Source organism: Agelaius tricolor, unplaced genomic scaffold (genome assembly GCF_023055355.1).
Source record: "Agelaius tricolor isolate 1412-34295 unplaced genomic scaffold, bAgeTri1.0.p SCAF_3, whole genome shotgun sequence".
NCBI lineage: Eukaryota > Metazoa > Chordata > Aves > Passeriformes > Icteridae > Agelaius > Agelaius tricolor.
In genome coordinates, this window is record NW_027269263.1 from 55,635,204 (window position 1) to 55,657,795 (window position 22,592).

Genomic DNA, 22,592 nt, shown 5'->3' on the forward strand with positions numbered 1-22,592 from the left:
TTAAACGGTTATTACTTTAAAAGCTTACTACAGTCTATATTTGCCTACTTTCTATTTCTGAGCCTTTTAGGTGTTTGAGTTTTTGTTTGATTTTTTTGTTTGTTTATTTGTTTTGGTTGGTTGATTTTTCATGTCTTAAGAACATTCTGAAATAATACTGCCTCTTTAAGCCATGCTGAATTTCACCGTACGTGTTTACATGCAAGTGGTCATCTAGGTTTTGTAGCAATAATTTATATTCAGGATAACTTGATACCCACATGTATATTAAGAAAATTTATTTAATCTTAAAAAAGATTATTCAGACCCTGATAATTATTCAGACGTGATGATTTGGTTGATTCATGATCAGAAAAAAAATATTTTTAGGATCCATCACTATCTACAATGTATGTATAGTTGTGGAGGTTATTAATTTTGGTGAAATGTAAATTTCTAAAAAAACTTGCATGTTCCACATGAATTTTGCTAGAGACTTGACAGGTTTTTGTAAGGATGTCTTTCTTGCATGATGTTCTTGACCTTCACTTTGCAAGGGATGTCTTTGTTTTCACTTTTTGTTTTGTCACTTACTTCTGAATCTGCTCCATCAGCATAAGCAATGCTCACAACCGTGTAATGAGAAGTGTAGCACAATACCTGTTTTAATTAGTACTGGTGCTAAATAAACCTTGGAAATCATTTCAGTATAAACCCCAAAATAATATTTTTCAAAATTGGTTTGCTGAAACAATTAGTTTAAGAATATCTGAGTATAAATTGTCCTATAGGTAGTTTATAATCTCACATGAATGTGGGACTTTTTTTCGCCATGATTTAAAAGATTTTTAAGGTTTTTTGTAAGATGTGATAAAGTACTAAATGTTAAATACATAAGTAACTTCTTACATAAGTAACTGTGTTAAGATGGTAGTTTGGGTCAAATTTTGATGGAGTCCTCTGGTTTTAGGTTGTTAATGCAAATACATAATGCAGTTGTGTAACTCAGATGTCTTTATTTCTTTTCTTTACTTTTTCTTTCAGCCAGATATCCAATATATTATTTATCTTTAGGTAACAGCATGCTTTATTTATTTTTTCCTGTTCCATAGTCTCCTGCATTCAGAAACCATGTAAATAAAGATTGCAGAAACTTTGAACAGAGATCACTGGGTACCAGCTGGCTGTGCTGAGTAGCAGCTGATTGAGCCCTTTGAGCAGTCCCTGTATCATCTGCCTCTCAAGAGCTTGAAACAATGATACCAGCATAGCTCTTAAAGGTGATGTGATAAAGAGGATTCCCGAAATGAAAGCATAAATACTAATATATTAAAGAGATTTACTTGCTTCACTTTCAGTATGACTAAGGATAAGTAAGGAAGCCTGTCTAAATTTAAACAGATGAATCTCCATCTCCCTTTCTAATTCTTCAGTGTGTGCCTGAACAAAGATGGAGGTATTGGATGAGTTGTTCTGTTAGAAAAAGATGTACACACAGAGGAAGATTGTAACAGGATTTTGGGTATATCATGAATATATGGTTCAAAGGCAGGCAAAGGGGTCACAAAAGACTACCTATATGACAGGAGGTGATATTGGCAGAAGTTTTATCTGCAAAAAGTGTTTGAGAGGAGTGATAAGGAGCTGAGTTGTGAACATATATTAAGCTTAAGTTTTCTGGAGACAAAATCAAGAAAAGAAGGAGTACCATATGGAGGCAATCAGGAGTAGGTGGATGGATAGACATGCTTATAAGCCATTGCTGTGCAGATGCTAGTTAAGATGGTGTGAACAGATGACTTCATCCTCAAAGGGTAGATAGGGAAGAGTGGGCAAAAGGAGCCATGTGCAGGCACCCAGGATAAACAGAAAATGTGCTGTTCTTATACCTGTTTCTATATCAGTACAGATGGGAGAAAGAATTTGACTGGTATTTTGGCTTTTAGGGTATTGAAAAGTGGGGTGAAAAGGTAATGAGAAGGTAGAAGTATCAGGGAACAGCAGGAGTCCTAAACCAGGAGACTGTTAATGAAGAGTCTTAGGATTGAGAATGGCAGCACAAGGGGAAAGGAAGATCCAGATGGTAACAGAGAATAGACTGTGAAGGGTTGAGGCTGCTGGGTCTGATGTGGGGGGAAAAGAAATGCAGAGAGGCAGGAGCTTGAATCAGAGTGGAGCACAAGGGTGTAGAGGCATGTGCATGTAAAGGGACTCTGGGTGCACAGGGGTAGAGATAATGGCAATTGCCATAACACACACCCCTGTAGCACTTCTAAATCCAATTCAGGAGTCATAGCTGTATGTGTGAGTATATTTTTCTGGTTTGCTGAGTGGAGGAAATCCAGAAATTTGCAAGTTGTAGTGTATTTTTTGGTCCTCTTCTTTTATCTACTGTCTTACTTTCTGCACAGAGAAGTAATGTCCCAACATTGACTGTTACTGCATTCCCTAACCATGGCAGGTCATCTCTAGGTGTGAAGGTCAAAGCTCTGCTGTTTAGTTTATAAGATCACCTTGAATCAGTTTCTTGAACTGCAGTGCTTTAAATAAGCTTAGTTTGTTAGAAAAGACTCATTAGGCTCAAAAGGTCGAGCAGGGCCAAATGAAGTACCCAGTTCTAATGTTTTTCTACCAGAGTCCTTGGTTTTGGAGCTTTAGAATTCTTTTAATGTGTTTTATAGTTTAACTTTACATAAACCTACTGCAGACTATTTTAACATCCAGATGTCATGGATCTTCTTCATGAAGATCTTTATTGGCACAGTTGTGAGACTGTGTCTGCTCACTTCCCTTGTTCTCTGCATTATTCTTTTTTCTTCCTGACTGTTTCAGCAACACTTTCTTTCTTTGTACTGCGCATCTTGTTTCCTTCTCTGAATATTGCTGCTCATTTAGTGACTATTTAGAATTTTACTGCGTCTGGGTCTAAAAATGTCATCTGTTTTCATATTAGCAAGAGACTTGAGATCCTAACTCATACAGTTTTTTTTAGTGCCACATAGTGTCTTTAGAGCTCAAGTTGTTTTAGAAAATGAATATTGTGTGGTTTTGGATATCCTGCCCTGGGATTGTTGTTCAGCATTATTTACATGGTGTATCTGCACAATTCCAACTAGATAGCTCCTCTGTACCTTTCATTTACCTACTCTGAGGAGTGTCATGCCAATTCTAACCTCGCTCTTCTGAATATTTTGTGATTTGTATCTGTTCTAGCAGTCTGTGAACTATGTCTAAAATTGTTTCTTACCTTGTTGTATATCAGTTTCCTCAATAGTCAGTTGCAAAGAATTTTGTTAGAAATTGATGAAAATCCAGTAATTTCTATAGTATCAAGGGAAAAGAAGCAATGGATAATAGCTGTTTGAGTCTGGGAGTCGTACTGATGTGCCCTTGTTATGCTGAATTTGTAAATGTGTTCTGCTTTCTACCTGATACTGAAATTACAGCTTGCTGGCCTGGATCATGCTGGAGCATGCTTTTATGTAAATGTTGACTCTTGACCCATACACAAGATCTAGTCATAAAGGTTTTTATTATTATTTAAGAGTGATATGGTGAATAGATGAAAAAGATTCTGTTAGAATTTGTAGATACCATTCTGACTCGGATGGTAACATGGTCTTTTCTTTCTTTTGGCTCAAGTACTTTATTCTCATTTCTTTAATCTATAGAGAACTGTTCTAAGGCTATTATTCCTTTTCTGCAGCAAGGACTGACATCCAAAAAATTAATTTTCCATTCGGTGTCTTACCCTTAAAGTTTATTTCTTTTTCTCCCTTACTATTGATTCCCATCTTGCTTTGTTTTGTTATTTTTATAATGACTTATTTAGGTTGGGTTTTGTGAGGGTTTTTTTTTTCCACTTTTCTAACATTCATGTTTCCCTTGACAGAAAACAGTCCTGCACATGGTACATTGTTGATCTCAGTTCTGCCGCTGCAGAATTACATCCCTGGAAAAATCTGGATTTTCCAGATTAATTGTATGTTGTTTCACTGTGCTTCCTCTTGTATTTACAACGATGAATACTTTTGGAAGCAGCACAAAGAAAAGTATTTTAAAATAGGCATAGAATAGATAATATATAAATGATATATAAAAAATATAATAGTATATAGATTTTACATGTTTATGTATTTTTATATATAATGTGTACATATTAATTTTCAAGATTCAGAGTTAATGATAGCATAGCAGCTTAAGTATGGAAAAATTAACTACTTTTGCCATGGAATAAGAATGTCTTATAAGATTCCTTTGGGTCTGTATAACTATTAGGCATAGGTTATTTGTTCAGTAGTATTCCATGTTAGAACAATTATTGACCTTTTCAGCACTGGAAGGTTCTGTACTCATGAGGAAATGTGTAAGTTAGAGAATGCCCTTTAGCTATTAATACCAAACATGTATCTTGTTTTAGTTTTGCACAATGAGGTGATACCAAAGAAGAATTGCAAAACCATTGCTGGCTATCACTCATATGTAGGGAAGGCATCATTTTTGTTTCATAGCAATACATTTGGTTAAGTAGTACAGGTAAATCATGGTCATAGCGCATTATTGCACAATTAATTAAACATTTTAGTAGAAATAAAAAAAAAAGGCACTATCAGTTATGCTCAGGAGGGAAGTATGGCTGGTAAATTTAACAGTAATTTAAATAACATCCGTCTCACTCTGGCTTTTTTCCATGGAGGTGGTTTGTCCTCTAGTATAAACACTCATAATGAGTGGTGCTCTATGTTGTAGTAGTTTTTGGCAAAAGTTAATTTGTGACTATAAATTTAAAGATATTTTTTCATTTTTCTTCAAAATTGTAATACTGCTATGAATTTGGTTTCTCCTTGATTACAATTGTGCTTTGAGTATTCTGAGAACTTGAGAGATTTCTGCTTTTGTAAAATATTCTTAGTTCGAAGTTGGTAATTGTTACTGAATTTTAGTGAGGATTTTCATTATTATGGAAAGGCTTTTGGAATTCTGACATCGTATCTTTTGTATTGCTTTGAACATACAAATAAAAAAGGCACCTGCTCGCATTGTGTGAGCCTTGGGAAAGCGTGCCTGAAAGAACATTTGTTCCCAAAGTTGCAAAGTGGTTTAGCATAGTAGCTGAAATGTTCTGGAGCTGGAGTCCTGATGCTGTGGAGCTGTAGAATGAGGAAATACTGCCTTGTGGTTTGAAGTCCCCTTGGATTGCTTACCTTTCTTTCATGAAGGTATTTTGCATGTTGGAGGAAGTTTTCAGTGCTGTTGCCTGCTGCTGGTTGGCTGTGTTGCCCAGCACCTCCAAGTCCCAGCTCCTGGCAGCTCTGTATTTGTGCATTGCACAGCAGCCTCTGTGTAGACCTGTCAGGAAGTGTTCTGCCTGGCTGATTATGTTGCTTTGGATTGGGAGGCAGCTGAAGTTAACATGCAGGGTTGAAACTTCAGGATCTGGTTCAGGATTCTCTTTCAAATACTCTTGTTGTGAAAGTCGTGAGTAGCCAGGTGTGCAGGATGGGCAGCAGTAGGAGCAGCACTAGCTGCCCTGTTACAGTCCTCTAATGCAGGGGTTTGGTTACAAACCTTCCTGCTGTAATATCCTTCAAGTGGAATTGCTAATTTAAAACAAAATGAGAAAACAAGAAGATTTTCTCTAGAGTTGTTTATTCAGCAGAGATCATGGATAGACTTTGTTTCTAGTAATTTTGTAAACTAGAAAGGCAGTACCATTGTCTCTTAATTAAGAGAAAGTGTTCACATGGTGTGCCTAGTAGTGAGCAATATTCTAGCTGAAATTAGGAGGCAAACCTTAGGATCCTAATTGCCTTGTAAAGAGTGAACACAACATGAATAGGTATCAACTGTCATGTCCCTTCAATTTTTTTAAGGCTAACACAACAGTGTAAGGGTTACCACAAGGGTGACTTCATATGTGTCAGTCTCGATAAAGTAGCTGCTTGGGCTTGGCTGAATCAGTTTGGAAAGACTACAAAGTGTGTGAAAAGGAACCAGTAGGCTTACTACCCTTAAAATCAAAGTTCAGTAACTCTGCATGTGACAGGAACATACTTTGCCTTCTTCAGACAACAAAATAAAACCTAAGGACAGTAGTTAGATTCCCCCCCCCCTTGTTGTGAATGCTTGATATAAGCAGTTAAAATAATGTCAGCATCTGTGTTCGGTTCAAATGTAGGTAGTTCTCCTCATCAGTCTGACAGTGGTGATATTCCACAAATTAAATTCTCAAAATCTGAAAAATTATATGCAGTACATTTTCTTGTCTGATTTTTTAAATGATAAATGACTCGGTTGTTCCCTCTTTGCCACCTTGGTTCTTCAGTTGTTTTTACAAGGTTGTTCAGGGAAACTGGTAGAAAATCTGTTTATGTAGTGCCATAAAAAGACATGTGAGAGAAGTTTAAATAGTTTAATAAGCTATAATGATAAATGCATAATAACATGGAAATTGAACTAATTTAGTACAGTGTGTTGGCTTCACATTTCCTCTACTAAAAAAAATATTCATTTGATTGATGTGCATGTTGATCTAAATTTAGATTTGTGTTGGTATCATATTCAGTTTATTTTTGTTCTTCCTCTGTTGTTTGGGTTCATTCATTTTCATAATTTGTATCCATAATATAGTTTAATTTTTATTGATTATTGGAAAACATCTCTTACTTTCTTAAGTGGATAAATGAAAGAAAAATATAAACCCCTTCAGATTTTTTGGGTTTTAAAAAAAAAAGTATTTTTCTATTGTAGCTGTAGAATCTAAAATAAATACCTAAACTGAGTTAAAATGCATGCATACGCATACATATGAAGAAATAATTTTGTCTGTGAAGCTCTCAAATATCAAGGATTTTTGTGCCTAAACCATAGTTTCAGTTTTTTTCCATCTTCTAAAGTATTTTTAACCTCACTGCATAATTGTTGTCTTTGAAATCACTTACTGTAATACTGAAGCAAACCACAGCTTGTATGAAAAATGCTTTCATTTGCTGTTTTTTGGGAGAAGGCTGAGAGCAGTAGTGTCAGTGGTATGTCTGAGGAAGGGAATACTGTTTTGCACTGTATATGGTTGATGCCTGGAGCTGGCTTTGCAGTCATTAGGCTTGAAGCCTAATGTTTTATTTTACTAATAAAATCTTGTGAAATTTAAAATGGTTGTTCAAGACGTTTTTATTGCGGTGATGGATGATGAGCAAATACAGGTTTATGGAGAAAAAGCTTGTCAAATTCTTCAGCAGCCTTCACTAATGATCTACATAATCAATTTTAAAACATATAGGTAGCATGAGTTGCCGTGGTAGGAGCTATGAAATGTAGTTGGAATAGGAAAAAGGAAAAATGTTATGTGCATAATTTCTGGTACCTTTCAAAGTGAGAAGCTTCACTATTTCTAGGTAGGCTAGCAGCTCTGCAAAATAATACCTTGGGTTAGGAGCTCCTGGAGGAAATGTGGAAGACGAGGAGTAGCAACAGCAACAACCCATCAACAGGAAAACCTTGTGAGTTATTACCTACTGACTTCCTGTTATCATGCTGTCGTTCTAAAAGAGAAATTGCCATTCTGACACAGGTAGAGGTCTTTTCTAGTTCTCATTCTTTCCACAGTAGATCTGGTGCCCAGTGAGAATTTATTCCCTCCGAGAGACAGCTGGATATGGAGAACATTATTAATCAAGCAAATTGGTTTTAATGCGAGGAAAGAATGAAAGGAGAGGAGAGCCTGCCCTTTGAAAGTGGTTATTACTTTAAACTTGCTGGTCGTTAGGCTTGAAATGTTTTTCTTTGAAGTTGCTTTATGTTGTAATACCTTTTCTGTGGCCTTGCTGTTGAAGTAAAAGGAAAACTCAGCCTGCTCTGTTCCCCCCAGGGCAGTTGGGTTTTTACCCTGCAAATTTTATATATATTCTTCAGAAACCTATTTTATTTGCCACCATCAAAAAATTCTAGGCATCTACCTGTTTATTGGACTCTTGCTATTACCCTGTTTAATACTCCCACTCTGAAATCTTGAAGCTGGCATTATCTCAATAAGCTGTACAGGTCTAGGCTAGAATACTTCAAGAGGGATTTTCCTATGCTGTTTGTGTGTATCTGTAGGACTCAGTGGCTCTTGGACTGTTGGTTGAGTGCAAACCTTGATAAATGTTGCAGGCTGTGTTGATAGCATTTGTGAGAGTATAAAAGCCACTCTCAGTAATCTCGAAGCCTGTAGGCAAAGCAGTTATTACAATGTACTTTGGGGCAATAAAGATTGATAGTTGACAGAGTTTTAGTTTGTATTCAGTACCCTTAATCTAGAGTGAATTTATACGGACAGTTAGAGATAGCATGGATTAACATTTAAACTGAGGATTTTAGCTTCTTGTGCAATGTCCATGACCACAATGCCCGAGCATTGTGTGTCTGCTGCATAGTTTCTGTTCACATTATTGTGTTTTGTAGAACAACAGTTTGGTTGTGTCCTAGATGCCTAGCGCAGATCTGGAAAGGCTGTCTGCATTTCATTAATCTGTCCAGTCTCTGTAATACAAAATCAATTTCTTTTTGAAGAATGCATGGACTGTAGAAATTTTCCACATTTATTCTCTTTGCAGATCTTTAAGTACAGATTTTTAATGATTAACTAGACTTGACAAAGTTAAACCAAGGAAATGCTTTGGAGTAATAGGGAGAGAATTGGGGTTTGAATGGAAAAAATAGTTCATGTATCTATCTCTCAAGACACGATTTTTTTTTTTTTCTAAAATAAAGTAATGTATTGGCAAAGTCAGAATATAAGTTATTTCTTGTGCTAACTTTACTTTTATCTAAATTGCTTTAAGCCCTCAACTGCATTGGAAAAGGGGTGGGGGAGCAAAACAAACCTTCAGAAGATGCAAATAATTAATGAGATTTTAAAAAATGTATTGATGAAACAGTATAGAACTCTCTACTTCATCATCAATCTTTTTAAAATTAAACACCCCCCCACCTCTAAAGAAACAGGCCTTGCAGTATGCATAGAAGATTATTAAACACGGGGCAAAAATGCAAAATTTTGTTTCACCTGTAATTTGACATTGAGAAGTTGTTGCTTCCGACATCAACTAGGAGGTTAAATTAAGTGTAAAGATGCTTCATAAGTAAAACCTATAACAAGCAGTACCATGCAGTTTAACAACAGTTAACCAAATCAATATTGTGAGTAGAGCAAACTGGACATAATGTTTTTATGGGTGGTACTTTGGGTTCCACCATACTGAAAAGAAACTGTCACTAATATATTAGGTGCCTTGTATTGGTGCATTTCCCCTTCTCTCATTCTTGCCAGTGCTACCTTAGGTGTGCGTGATGTGGCAGGAGGAAGAAGAAAAGACGCCTGTTGGGGATGAGCCAGGCATGGAGTTAGTTGCATGAATATTTGATGAGAACTAAAGGAGTCGCACAAAAGGACAGGGAAATGGTGAGAATTGCTGCAAGGGTGACTGAGCTGCTCTTCAGATTTATTTATATAGGCTTTCTTCATTTTCTTAATGATCTTTTGCTATAAATAGACAGAGGATGTTGAGTGTTGAATTTCATGGTTGTTTTTGTACGAAGCTGCTAAGAGCTCGACTTGTAATCCTGCTTTAAGTTTTGGGTGTTTTGAAAAAATTCTTTAGCAATATCAGTATTTCTTCACTTTGGTACCACAATATAATTCTGTTGAATACGATTGCCATGTATGGCAGTTGGCTGAATGGCATCCTGTGATCAGCTGGGCACAAAATTGCCTTGAGTAGATTTGATCCACAACACAAGGAAATGAGAATGGAAATGGGATTGATCCCAAAAATTCCATGAACCAGCAGCTGCAGAGGGAACTGTGGATTGTAGAGAGTCCACATAAAATTGCTAATCTGTAATTTTAAATCTTTGTTTAAATCTGTGATTACGATGCAAAGTTTTTCTTTCTGTGCTAGCCTGGAAGCATCTATATTTTCAAAGTATGTTTGAAGATTGCTGAGAGTTGCTAGATGTAGACACTGAAGAAATGAATTCACCAAATCACTAATCTTTTTAATTTTTTAGATTCTTTTTAGAAATACATCCAGCTGATACAATTTAATATTCTGGTTTTGTGCGGAGTCTTGGCTAATGCATCTGTTGAATGAATGAATAAATAAATGGAAAGAAATGCAGTTTTAATTCTGGGAAAACCTATTTTTATTTTTTTGCTTGTAAAATTGGCAGCAATATTCTACTCTAGGATAACATTATTGGTTACTGACACAGTGGAATAATAGTAGCAGTTAGAAATACAAGTGAATGTTGCTGAGTTTTATAGCTTGAGCTTTTATTATTTTTAAGTAGTTTTAGCACCTGCAAAATAATGCAAGAAGCTGGATTCTCTTTTGACAAATATTATGCATTCACAGTTTAATGTATAGCTTCCAGTTTCCATTGATTACTGTTGTCTAGTAAGTGCTTGTTAGATATCAAAGCAGTGAACAGTGTGAGCAGATCACAGAGTAGGTCAGCCTCTTCTTTGACAGGCTCAAGAAGGCAGCCAGGCAGCTATTGTTTTACCCTCTGAACAGAAAAATTTATTCCTTTGGCTGTGTTTTGGCTTTTGAATTGCCACTGTGAGTTAGTAATTTATTTATTTGTTTTGATATTTGAATTATATTTGAACGTCAAATGAGAAAATTCTGTTATGCTGCTTCTGGGAGAAGAAAATCATATCCAAATAGTTTTAATTACTATTAAAACCCAGCTCTTTGCTGTTTTGTTTAGCTGATACATACAGGGCTACTCAAAATGCCTGCTGAGTCCATCACCCAAGGCATTCTCAATGCTGTTTCAGCTCCTCTACCTGGGATTTTGGGGTGCTGACTCAGCTGGCACAAGGCAGCTCTTGGTGCTCTTGAGGAAATCTGTGACCGCTTGACGTGATTAAAACCACTGTCACCACTGCCATGACAAGCAGTGCTCCATGTGAGCCTGACATGTGCAGCTGAACACTCTGTACAGAGTATTCTGTAATTCCTGTGATAGATATACCATAGTTATATTTTGTATGGATGTGTGTGCATGTATAAAAATTATAAAATGGTTATAAAAATGACTTGATTCACCTAAGTGCTATGAATTACACTCTTTCTGGCAAGAGAAACAATGTCATTTTTGAATTCTTCAAATGGAGATTCTCCAATGCATAGTGCATTCTTCAAAGTGGAATCCTGTTTTGAAAAGGTACCAAGAAAGAATGGTGAATTTAAATTTAATCTCCTTAGCCCAGAGGCTTTTAAAAATAACCTTTTTACCAAGGATGGGCATGCTGCAACGGCAATAGAAAAATCAGTTCAAGCTGTAGTTTGAATGGACATTTTTAGTTTGAATGGACATTTTGACCCCTGTTTTATTAATTTTGACAGTGGAGATAATTTTCGCCCTCTTTCCCATTTAACAAAAGTTTTTCTTTCAACGTTTTTTCTGCTTAGAATTATCAGAAGTAGTATTATTATCTTTGTGGGCATTGCAAAGGAGAAAAGATGGACACAGATCTACTTAAAATCTCAATCTCTGATAAAATTTAGATTTTTGTACAAATAAAGTAATAGCATTCCTGTCTCCTTTTATATTTTTAATAGAATCATAGAATCATTAAAGTTGGGAAAGACCTCCAAGATCATTGAGTTCGATCTTTGACCAAACACCACCATGTCAACTAAACCATAGCACTAAGTGCCATGTCTGGTTGTTTCTTGAGCACTTCCAGGGTTTGTGATTTTACCACCTCCTTGGGCAGCCTATTGCAATGCCTGATCACCTTTTCAGTGAATAAATTCTTCATGATTTGCAATTTTCCTTTGTGTAACCAAACCAGTTCATAAAGTTTAAAGAAATTATGGATTTAGAGTTGAAGGTATAAGAAAGTTCTTTTCTTCACTTCTCCCACATCGGTAGATTGCCTAACTCTCCATTTTTACTCATGGGTAGAAATAAGTCAAAAGGAAAAACAGACTGGGGCAAAAATAATTAATCAGCTGGGAATGGATGCAACATTGGACAAAATCCTAAGGTGCTACTAGGTAGGAGGCAAAGAATGATATTTCTGTTATAACACTGTTCACAGGACTTTTCTGGTTGCTGGGTTTAAGTGGAAATTTGTTTCTCAGACAAGTTACTTTGTATTCAACTTCTTCCCTTTATAAAAATGCTTAAAATGATAGCCAAAAATGCTGTGAGATCTTAAGATGGGAACTGTAGACAGTTGCTACCTTCTAAGAGTTATTTAAAAAGAGTCTTTATAGTTTATAAGCAATTTTACAAACTGCAACCTTGCATCATGATTGAAAAGCAGTAGGGAAACTGATTTTTCTTCCAAGCTTCATGCATCAAATGTGTTTTTAAATATGAGAAAGGGCTGTAGCAATTGCATCTGAATATAGTATTTTCCTTTCCTTAACTGTTTAAAGCTGAGAATCATTGGCTGTGTAAATATTGATAGCTTTAAAGACCAGAGGAAAAATTACTGTGAAAAACATAATCTGGATAGACTCAAAATACTGCAATTTCAAGATAAGATTTTTAAATAGAATATGCTAAAGCTAATTTGAAGTAATTCTCCCTTAATAATAATAAAATATACAAGTCCCCATGGTGCCCCATCACCTTTGTGCAGAAAATGGCAGCAAGAAAAAACTGCCACTACTCAAAGGATCTTTTACAATTACAATTGATTGAAAAAATTAACAGTGCATGTAACACATAAAATTTCTTTCATTAAATATGAACTTGTTTGAAACATAGACTGTAGTCCTTCATCAGTGCCTACAGAGTGATACTTTACTCATATTTGAAGAAGGAAACCTCTTAGTGTAAAACATTGTGTGTTGGTTGCAAAACCATTGCAGTTGTACATGGTTTTTAAATTATCTGAAAAATTGTATCTTCTCAGGCTCTTTTTAGGATTTCCTTGCTTGAACTTACATTAAAGTAAGGACAATTGAAGAAATGGTGGTGGAGTTACGCTCTCCTTTCTGTTAGTAATATAGATATGATCTTTGATACATTAAGAAATATTAATTAATCCACTAGTTCCCATAACTACTAGAATGACTTCACTGATGTCTTCATTAAGCTGATGCTTATTATAAAAAAACCTGGTTTTGTAGTTGATCGTGGTAATATAAGAGACAAAATTATAATTCTGCTGTTGTGAATATAATAAATACTGCTCTTATCTGTATTACCAAGGCACACACATCTATCTCTGGAGAAATGTAAAGCACCATGTTGGCTTTCTAGTAAAATACTAAATATTAGAAGTAAGTATTTTCTTACTGGTGATTGCTGAACATGTGAATAAAACAGATTTATGGATGGTAGGGTTTTTTGTATGTTTATGTGAAGTTTCTGTCATACTGTTATGCCACACTTGCAGTTAGAATATCTATGCATAGAGTTCTTAGTAGAGTGATCTCAATCTCAGACTGAGCAAACCAGGCTAGATTTTGAATCAATTAGAGCATTTTTAAGTCTGGAGTTTATTTTTAGTCTTGAAGGGAGTTCAACAGGCAAAGATGTTTTACAGTTTCTACTTTATAACTATGTGTCATCTTGGACAAATACTTTTTACCTTAATTCGTGGATGGATTAAATAAATTGGCAGCTTGCTTAGACAGAATCTAAGAAAAGCACAAAGAAAAGGCAATTCTGTCTTGGAACATTACACTGCAGCCCTTTCACCTGCCTCTGAATTGCAGTGAATGACACTTCCTTCTTCCTTTTGATCTGAAGCTTGATTTATGAAATAATAGTTTACTGTTCTATAGTAGCACAGAAATCAGGGTTATGAGGTTGGTTCAGAAAGAGGGTAAATGAAAAGAAGGACTGGTATACATACCTGTAGAAGGAAAGTAGTTATGCTGCTTGGTTTCCCTGCATAAGTGATCCCACTTGAGAAGGCACGAGTGCAGTAATCCCATTCTTAGAGAAGTTCTCTGAATTCCTGCTCAGAGAATAGGAAGCCATTGAAATCTTGAAGTTTATGGACTTGTGCTTCTGTTTCTAGTCCCAGTTCCAGGTTTGAAAGTCTGAGCTGTGAAAGTTTTGGTTCATCAGTTTCACAAATTCTGAAGTGTTGCTTACTTAAAGCAGGTTGAGGTAGTTGCACCAGTGTATTATGTAATGTTATACTCAAAAACATTCCCCCTACCAAGGTAGTCAGAAGAAGCTGGTTTATATCACTCTGTTGTAATGTGTAATAGGTGACCTACTTTCATACTTTCTACATGGGAACACAAAGAACAACACTATATTTATGTACTTTGAGATCTTCCTACACATTTCTCCATCCTTTCTTTCTTTAGGTTTTTCCTCCTTTTTTCTATTCTATGCCCAGAAATTAGAGATTCAGTGAAATAAAATGACTTAAGTTTTTTCATTTGACCAGGGTATAAAATATGCATAAATTTCTATTAAATGTAATCCTAAATGTATATTTTCACATATCTTTGAAAATAAGAAGGATTTTTTTTTTTACTCATGTGTCTTTCATATACCTCTGTATTTGTCTGAAATTTAGGTTTTTGTATATGTGTCACATAATTTTTTTAAGAAACTCTTCAGTCTTTTTATTTAGTTTTTAGTGGTTTTTTTTCTTGGTAAGGGAGGAACTCAACTGTTGCATAATTGACTGTGAAAAATGTATTATTAAAATTGATACCGGGAAAATGCCGTTACATATATAGCTTAAACTAAACTCTTCTCCTTGCACTGACCTTTTCTACTGTATAATAAAACATACTATTCTAACCAAGTCAGATAGCAGAAAATTTTCCAGCAGTAATGTTTTTGAGATTCATGGCGTCTGTTCAATTGGCATTTATGAAGCACTTGGAGATACTCAGATGAATGAGGCTGTGTTAGTGTGTGTGTTAGAGGGCACCGTTAGTAGGAGCAGCATGTCTAAATAATTGCATCTTGGACTTTTATAAATTTAGTTGTATAGAAACCATCCTAAGTAAAACAGCCTATGAAAGGCAAAACATAAGCATTAAATTCCTTGGATGCCTTTTATTGGGAAAGCAGGATTCATAAAAGCACAGTATGTTGCAGGCTTTATTTCACAGTTCTGCCAACACGAATCCAATCTGAGCTCGAGCACAGCTGCTATTCCTGCCAGTCCTCCTCACTCTCCTGATGGAGCTTGATCAGCTCTCTTTGTTTTCTCTGCTCGCTTAAAATGAACGCTGTTTAATGATCTTCGCTAATGAATTTGTGATGTCCTGTTCAGGGACTTTTATCTATGGAGTGCTTCCCCCCAGCATTAAAATATCCTTTACTGACATAGTATAGGGTAAGGGAATGAGAAAAAATAGATGTGAAGTTCAGGATGGATTGTGATGGATAGAAATACATAGAGAAAACTAGATGTTCTTACAACAATTGTGCTATTCTTTTTATCCCTGTAACACAGTTACTCCTCCTCCGCCCCCCACACAACAGATTTGTAATGAAAGAATAGAATCTTGTGCAGGCTGCAACTCCCAAAGGTAAAACCCACAGTACTAGACTTCCATCTGTATAGCCTATTTTATTTCAGGGAGATTTCATTTAGTTTTCCTTGGTTAAATTAGTCTGAAATACTGTCTTTGCAAGTTCATTAAAATTATTCTATAATGGGCGTCTACCGTAATTTTTGAAGTTGTATATTCAGTTTCTTGGTGGTGGTGCTTGCTATTTACCTGATGTTCTTGTCATCCTTTCTGCCATGTTCTGATGTTTGTCGTGCTCTCTTGCCTTTGCACTCACCTTCATGGCCAGTTGTGTTGTTCCTGACCTGTTCTCCATAGAAGTCTTTTGACCTGTCCTCTTCCACCCTTATAGTTAAAAAGAAAAAGTCACCTGTGTTAGTTATGTGTAATTTGAGTGGAGAAGGGAATCCTCTTTGGTTGAATAATATATTTTTATAGAATTTAAGAAGAGTATTTCACCTGAATACTTATCTGTAATGTTTACATTTACCCATTGTAGCCCTTACTGATTAGTAAGGGCTTTTATCTGCTTGAAGAAACTAAAGCTATACATGTACAAAAAAAAGCTCGCCAGGGAGGGGGATAGTGCTGGGTTTTGTTTCTACTCTGCAGCCAGCATGCTAAAATGTACTGAATCAATACTTGGAATCAATACTGGATAGTTTCTTAGGAGCAGTTAGGATCACAGAAGGCCTAATCCTGATGAGATCTGTGCACTTGGATCATTTAATAACCTGCACAGCTACGGGAGCAGTGAATCCTCAGTGCTGAGTGAGGGTAGGACTGGGCACAGGCTGCTGAGAGCTTGGCTCGCCTGATCACTGCTCCACAGACTGGGAGTGCTCCAGGGGTTACTGACTGCTGCTCTTCACTGGCTTGTAAAACACTATTGTTATCCCTCTCCTTTGCCAAGAAATCAATCCCTCTTCCTCTAAAACATGAGCAAATAACTGAATGAAGTAAGCGAATTACTATGAATATACATAGGATCCACCTAAGTTCTTTCTGGAAGGGCAGTGATTGAACATTTGAAAAAAGCTGATACCAATTATTATCTGAATAATCTGAACTTGTCTAATTGCCATTTGGAAACTTTTCCCACAGTTTGTACTTATTGAAGGTGCTTGTTTCAATACCAGATAATCTGACACTTTTTTTCCCAGCTTTGTTGCTCTGCTCAACTCTGTTCTCTAAAGAATTTCTATTTCTGCTTTGAAATTTTTGAGTGCTTTTGCCACAACTAATTTGTGCCTTAACTACTTTATATGTTGAAGGCATGTGCTAATTTGTGCTAATGAGTTACTGAGTAAATGGAAATCAGAATAGATACTAATTGCTAAGTAAGACAGTGAAAACTTGATGTCTGTACAAACCAAAACTTTACAGATTCAGATACAGAATTCACACAGTTCTGTTTTTTTATTGCTTTAATGTGAAGCTTCCTACACAGAGTGGATTAAAGACTGACTTCCATCTCTGGTTAACTGATATAAATTGTTCGCCTGTGATTCTTTTCTCCTTGCATGTCTGCCATGCACAGGTGCTTGTTTCTTGCATAGGTGTTTGCAGAGGAGTGAGGAGCTGATGCTGAGCAGTGGCTGAAAGCCACTGGGGTCATTTTCAGCAGAATGCTTATGTGGGTGCACATGAGAGGAGAGGAGATGACATGGCTGGAGATGTGGAAGGGAGGGAGCAATGGCAGCTGGAATAAAAACTGATAGCATAAACTGATGTGGAACTGAAGCTCAAGAGACTTGGAGTCTGGTACCAGATCAGTATCTTCCCTTTCTTAAAATCTGTGGTATGGTCATATTATATACAAGTAAGTGTCTGAATTATTATCTTTCCATGGGGATCCCTGAAGACTCAGCAAAAGAGAGGTAGGAGAAAGGGACATTCTAGAAGAGCTCAGAATGAGTAAATGGAATGACTCATAATCTGGACCAGTTGAATATTTGCTTATGGCAGAATAATTTTGAATATGGCACATAACAAGTAAAAGGGACAATCAGAAGTCTAAGCAGTACATCTGGAAACAAGTTTTGCCAATTAATTTTTACTTTATCTCTATTGAAATAGCATTCCTTTGATATTGCACATAGCTATTGGTGTGATCTGCATGCTGTGGATTGAGATTGCCATGATACCTGTTATGGTTTTAAATACATTTTTCTAAATGTGGATGAGAAAATTAAAGTAATTAATTTTGCATGGACTCTGAGACAAGAATTGGCCATGGCCATTTTGCTAGCAAGGTTTGCACATTCTTTTTGTCATCCTTTATAACTGATTTTCTGTAACTACTAATGGAAAGAGTTTAATAAATGTGATAAACTCAGATGATTTTTTTAAATAAGGTTACAAGTCTGATAAAGCATAAATGTGTTAACCCTATTGAATTCTGTAGGCCTTTTAATACATTTTAATTTAAAAACCAAGTAAAAGGTAAAATGCAAAAGACAAACCCTGAGCAACTGGAATGATATGAGTCAATGGCAGAGCAGCTTTCCCATGTAAAAGAATGGTTTCATCCTTGTTTTCTTTCTTTGTAGATATTATACACATCCGTGCAGATTCCTTAAGCCTTCCAACCATTTTCATATTTGAGCTAGAACTCTTCTGTGAAAATAATATCTTGAAGACATTTTGATAACATTTTTTTCCCCGAACACCTCTAATTTTTATTGTGATTTCCTTATTCTGTATTTTTAAAACTCTTTTATACTTCATGAGCTGTTTTAGGAGAACAAAATACCCCCTTTCTGTCAGAAGCTGACTTAAAATTCCAATCTTCATCCATCCACCAAGCACCCATTGTTACTTTTTGAATTTAAAATTAGGGCTTAATGTCATAAGCCAGTAGAAATGCAGTACATCTAATATAAGTATTAATGCTATTTTTAAAACTTACAGGATGAGAGAAGAACACAAGTGAGTGGCAGTTGGTATAGTTGCTGGGACAGGGTGTAAGGATTCATGGAGAGGAGCCCTCCTGTGTGAGCAGAAGCAGTGAATTGGGGTGAAGCATCCGACAATTATCTGCAGTTTTGTTCCTCGATCAATATGCAGTTGTTTCTTGGTCATATTGATCTTTTCTGCTTATTTAATGTACTTTCATTTTATGAGACCTATGCAATCATTTAATGGAGTAATTTGAATTGGCTTTGAATTATTTTCACTTGCTGTGACGTTGTTTTTAACATACTGAGTTCATTTACTGGATATCTGTACTGTTACTGTCATTAAGAGAAGAACAGCTCATCTACAGAACCAGGCAACTGTCTATAGCCAAGTGTCCCATGTTAAATGATTTGACCTTCTTGAGAAAGTTGCACACACTCAGTATCTCTGAGTGTACAGGTGTTGTTCGGTAGTTTATTTGGGTGTTTTGCTGATTTTCTTCTGTTTGTTTGGTTGTTTACTCTGAGAACTGGGGAAATACTAATTCACAGCCGAGCAGTTTGATCACAGTGTGAGCAGTGCTGAGGATCAGCTTGCTTATCGTAGCCTTTGCTGACAGCAGCCCGTGCAGAGCTGTGTGACAGCATCATCCTGAATTCTCAGCTCGCTCTGTGCCTGCCGCTGCGTGCTCGGGGCTGCAAACCCAAGTGAATGCCTCCTGCAGAGCCTCACACTGCAGTGCCCTGGCCTTGTGCCCTTTCAGTGCTCAGGTGCCTGGGTGGCTTCAGCCTGGGCTGCACTACAGAAGTTTTGCTGTCATGGCTCTTCCAGATACTCCTTTCAGCATACACGGAATGCTGTAAATGCATTTTTGCCAAATCAGGCTAAGTTAGCTCTGGAGTGATTTGCACCAGCAGAAGCCCTTTTCTACACTTGGGCTTTTTTTGGCATAAAAATGCAGTAGACCTTTCACTTCATCCCAGGATGGTGCACTAAGAAAAGTTCTTTATTTAGAGCTGGACTTAATATGTATTAAGAATAGAATATAGAATCAACGTTGTTACACTTTAGTAAGCAGAGCTAGTGAAAAATACTGGGTGAGTCATGATGAATGCTGTGAGTCTCTTTTTCCTATTCCCCTTTTTTGTCCTCAAAACATTTTGATGGGGCTGATTTAACAGATGGGCAGAAAACCTATCGCTGTGTGTTGGAAAACTGTTTCCAGATGAAGAACAGTTTTCTTAAGTCATTTGTACTCTTTTTTCTTTGTTCAGCATTGACTGAACTAGTCAAAACATTTTAAGCACATTAAGCAATAACATATTAAGTAAGTCTATAAAATAATTAAATTGGTACTAGAAACTAAGAGTTCTTAGAAATATTTACATTAATATTTGACTTAGTATAGATCTTACAATAACTACTTTTGTATCTTCTAGGAACGTTGTGCCGTAGATAAAGAAAATGTTTGTTAAGGTTGATGTACTGTTTCATACTGAAATATTTAGGATTATCTGGTAAATTTATTTCTGAATCGACAAAGAGCTATGCTTTCTCTTTGTTGTAAATGCTTAGCTATGATGATGAAGCACAGAGACTTAAGGTTTATGTCTCTCCTGCCAGAAGAGTTTGTGTAGAGTTATTAAGGTGTTGCAGCACCCTTTGTTTTTTATGGACTTTTTCCCAGTACATTTTCTTGTCCAGGAAATGCACAGCATTGCTGTACCTGAATTCAGGCAGAGGTGTAATGGTTCTTCCTTGTCTGTTTTGGTCCTGGTCACTGCTCTGATGAACTTTTATGAGTCTGCCCTCTACACGTTCTTTGGGAAGACCCAGACTTTTAAAATTTATGTAAGGTTAATAGTCTGCATAATATTGCAGAGTATGAGCAAGTACTTGGCAGGAAGTGCCAAAAAGCTGTGGCAGATTTATGTTGTGCTCTGTAGTCTCAAACTGGGTTCAAAGGACACTGTTGATAAGAGGTGACAAGCAATACACCATTAAATAGCTCTTCTGTGGTGGAGATGAGTCAGGTAGTTATAAATTTCTAAACATATTTGCAGAGCAGAATCCTTCTAACAAGAGATGTTTGCAAGTTTTTTGGATCTGCAATTTGGTGGAATGCTGGTGAAAGGTGTATGCAGATTTGGGGTTCTTTTCTTCCCTATCCTCATTGTGTGAAAGGGGATAGGAGAATCCTGTAATTTAATCATCCAGTGTCCAGTAATTCTCAAGTCCCTTCAGTGTCTCCAGTATGTTTTAGCTTACGTGAGAGAAATCTCTGATCTGCAGTTTTTTCCTCATTAAGATGCTCTCTGTCTTACCTCTGCCTGCAGGCTCTCTGTGCAGTTCTCACCAGTGAATCGTTTGATTCCTCTCAAGCCCTCGCTGGAGGGGAGCCAGCAGCAATCACTTTCAGGAACAGGCAGTGAGAGAAGTGTAGCTGAAAAACAGCTCCTTAACCTTTCTCCATAAAGCATGTCACTTGAAAGGGGGATCCTATAGCATCCTTTGTTACTGGGCCCAGACTCTTCACACCATGCCCCTGTTATTTCAAAAAATACCTTTGAAGATCCGTCTCAGCTGCTGCATGTTCTCCGGAAAGGGAAAGTCAGTACTGTGCCTCCATGACTGTATTGCTGGCTTGTGCAATGTAGGATTGAAAAATCTCATCCTACTTCTATGTATATCCATTTTTAGATGTTATTATCACGATAAAGTTTGAGAACCTAACTTTAGATCCTGTTTAGTTTTCAGGACTCTGAAAACCTGGGAAGTGCAGAGCAAGAGTTCTGTAGAAGTTCAGGAATAAGTTCAGAGAAAAACAGTAAAACATGCATACCAATGTTACTTGGAAACAGAACTGTGCCTTGGTTTCTTGAGGACTGACTCAGATTTTAGCTCTTAACTCTTTTGTTGATGATACTTCCCTTTGTTGTTTTCCAGGGAAGGAAAGAGGGAAACTGAGGGAAAGGGTGAGGGAGACTGAGACTCACAGCAGCATGCATGGTTACTTGGAGAATGAAGAGCATATGTGCAAACAATACTTTGACTCCTCAAAGACATGAAGCATGTAGAAATATTCTGAAATGTTCTGCTTTATCAAGAACCAAGGAGATGTTTTCTTTTCCTGTTTTTTCTTTTCTCAGAAATGTACTTTTGGTGGCTTGTGTATTTTATTAACTTTAAATGATTCCCTCTGTCAGCCCACACAGACATCCCTCCTCTTAGTTGCTGCAGGGCCTTTGATACTCAATTTCTTTTTTTGCCTCATTCCATTTCTAAAATGAGGATTGTGTTCTACTTATTTTTACCCTTGCAACAGACTTCATGCAGAATTTTGCCGTCATTTCTTGTGGTGTATGAACTTTAAACGATTATTTTTAAATACTCACCCATCAACCCCTCTTCTATTTTCCTTTCTTCTTACAAGCCACTACTTGTATATGACATGATGGAAAACTGGTATTCTCTAAATGAGCCAATGAAATTATTTTCCTATTTCCTGTTATCAAATATGAAATTTTATTATTGAAGCCTTATGCTCCTTAGGAGTGCTCTGTCTTACCTAGAATGACTTTGAAGACCTGTCTGATTTCCCCTTACTCCAGCAATTTGCCTTGATCCCTAACACTGCTCACTGAATTCAGATCAAACATAATTAACTTTGTGGTTGAAAATGAGTCTTCAGGAGAGTTAGAAGATGAAACTTGGAATTGTTGCTTTCTGGGAAGGATTTACATTTTGAAGTCCAGTTTTCATCCAAGTTGTGACAAATAGGCCTTACTTGTTTTTCCCTCTGAAATTATTTCATAATATAATATGACATAATCAAAATATATTTTTTCTTTAAAGAGGAAGCAATAGCTGCTTCCAAGCAGTTACTGAAATGTCTTATAAAATGAATTTCATTCTGAATTCTCATTTATGGTAGCCTAAATATGTGGATTTTTGAATTCAGTGCCTTGCAGAGACTACACTTTTCATTGTGAGATCATTTGTGTAAATCAAATGGAAATTCTGTTAAATCTGGAGTGCTTGTACTCTCGTAGTCCCGGAGCTTTATTCCCTTTTCAGTGCTTGCTTTTGGAGAGTGAAAGAGCTGAGGTCCATGGGAGCTGTCCCAGCAGCCTGCTGGTGGCTGTGCTGGCCATCACAGGAGGACCCAGGGCTGCTGATCTGATGGTGACTCTGCCTCTCAAAGGTCAC

General features: G+C 36.6%; 1 protein-coding gene across 1 annotated transcript in view; it reads left to right on the forward strand.

Annotated features, from left to right (window-relative positions):
• The window catches only part of COG5 (component of oligomeric golgi complex 5), a 174,171-nt gene that overhangs the window by 35,218 nt on the left and 116,361 nt on the right, over window positions 1-22,592 (forward strand). The window lies entirely within an intron of this gene.